Raw genomic sequence first — 1,959 nt, 5'->3', positions numbered from 1 at the left:
GTGGGTGTGAAAGCATATTTATTTTTAGATTGAATTTGCATCTCCCTAAGATTAATGATTTTGAGCACTTTTTCATTTGTTTATTGGCTATTCATGTATCTTTTTTTTAAATTTTTTAATGTTTATTCATTTTTGAGAGAAAGAGAGAGAGAGAGACAGAGTGTGAATGGGGGAGGAGCAGAGAGAGAGAGGGAGACACAGAATATGAAGCAGGCTACAGGCTCTGAGCTGTCAGCACAGAGCCTGACGTAGGGCTTGAACCCATGAACTGTGAGATCATGACCTGACCTGAAGTTGGATGCTTAACTGACTGGGCCACCCAGGTACCCCTCATGTATCTTCTCTGGTAAATGTCTATTAAAATATTTTGCCCATTTTTTACTTGGGTTGTTTGTCTTCTTATAATTGGGTCATAAGAGGTCTTTGTATATTCTGGATATAAGTCTGTTATCAGATATATGATTTGCAAATATTTTTTTCCATTGTGTGGCTTCTTTGACTTTCTAAAATAAAAGCAAAATCAAGCACAAACACTTAATTTTGATGAAGTCCAATTTATCAATTTTTTATTTATCATTTGTTTGCTTTATGTTTTTGGAAGTGGATCAGTTATTTAATTAGGTTCTGTATAAGAAATTTAGAACACCAATTTGTGAGGATAAATTCCATCTGTGAAGAAAACACAGAGTGGAGGTAGCCCTGAAGCTAAGGAACAGCTTTGATTTTTGGCAGAATTTTTGAATCCATAGCTTCCTGATCAACCTCTATAATCTCATACTTCTCTTTCTCTGGGTCGAAGATCTCACTGTCCTGATGTCTAGGTTTACACAACTTCTTCTTGAAGTAAACATCAGTGAAGACGTTTGGGGATTTTCACACTGCTGATATCAATTTTGGTGGAAGTAGCAATGATGAATTTCTGGTATGTTCTATGCAGAAGAACTCAATTGGGGGCCAGCAGTCCGGTCACAAGAAACAAGCCACTTCTAAGCTGCTTCAGGAAAACCACCTTTTTGCCTCTGTGGCGCCCAGTGAAGATGATCAGAATGGTCCCAGGAGTGATGCTAGCTCACCGTTTTCTCACATGCTGACTGACAAGTTTTTTGCCATGGCTTAATAGCTTTTGAGGCACATCTTCAATAGGATAATACCTAGGCATTTTGTGAAGTTTAATCACTCTGGTACCACCATTCTCTTCACCACCAATGGGTTTTGTGACAGTAGCAAGAATCTTCTCCTTTTTCTTTTCAACCCTGAATTTGGCTGCTGAACACTTCCTCGTATGTGGCCTTTCTGGAATACATAGCTGATTGGGAATATCTGCCAATTCCTCTGACTAGGACAGGGTTTGGGCTGCAGTGGGGCTTCCCCTTCTTTGGTGTTTTAGGCTTGAGGTTACCCTTCATAATCTTGCCACCAGCATCAGCCTTTTTGGCTTCAAGTTTCTTCTTAGTATCAATCTTCTCAGATTTTTCGCCCACCATCTTGCAAGATGGGAAAGAGCTAATGTATCAATTTTTAAAGTTAATTTTTGTGTATGGTGTGAGGCAACGATCTTAATCCTTGTTCTTGTATATGGACTTCCATTTGTCTCAGAACTATTTGTTGAAAAAGTGATTCTTTGCCCCATTTAATTCCTTTGCAGTTTTGTCTAAAATCAACTTATCATAAATGTACAAGTTTATTTCTGGACTCTCATTTCTGTTCTATTGATCTGTATTTCTATCCTTATGTAAAAGATTTATTAAAAACTTACTAAAAATTTAATCTTAATAATCAAGATGGTTAGTTTTAGAATCAAGAAGTCCTCCATTTTTTTCTACTTGGGTTCATTTCATTTTCATATAAATTTTAGAATTTTATTGCCTAATTCTATTTCTAAAAAGCTGAAATTTTTATAGAGATTACATTCAATCTACCTAGAATTTGAGAAGGATTGCCATTTTAATAATGTTGAGT

The 1,959-nt window shown here is 36.5% G+C and overlaps 1 pseudogene; it reads right to left on the bottom strand.

Annotated features, from left to right (window-relative positions):
- Positions 1 to 637: 637 nt before the first annotated feature.
- On the bottom strand, positions 638 to 1,484 carry LOC124502698 (60S ribosomal protein L6-like; annotated as a pseudogene).
- Between the last annotated feature and the right edge of the window lie 475 nt (positions 1,485 to 1,959).

This window comes from Lynx rufus, unplaced genomic scaffold (genome assembly GCF_022079265.1).
Source record: "Lynx rufus isolate CCGP_SWC_20201006 ecotype Redwood Valley unplaced genomic scaffold, mLynRuf1.p SCAF_7, whole genome shotgun sequence".
Classification (NCBI taxonomy): domain Eukaryota; kingdom Metazoa; phylum Chordata; class Mammalia; order Carnivora; family Felidae; genus Lynx; species Lynx rufus.
The sequence above is the reverse complement of the archived record's forward strand: the minus strand, read 5'-3'. Positions and strand labels throughout refer to the sequence as shown.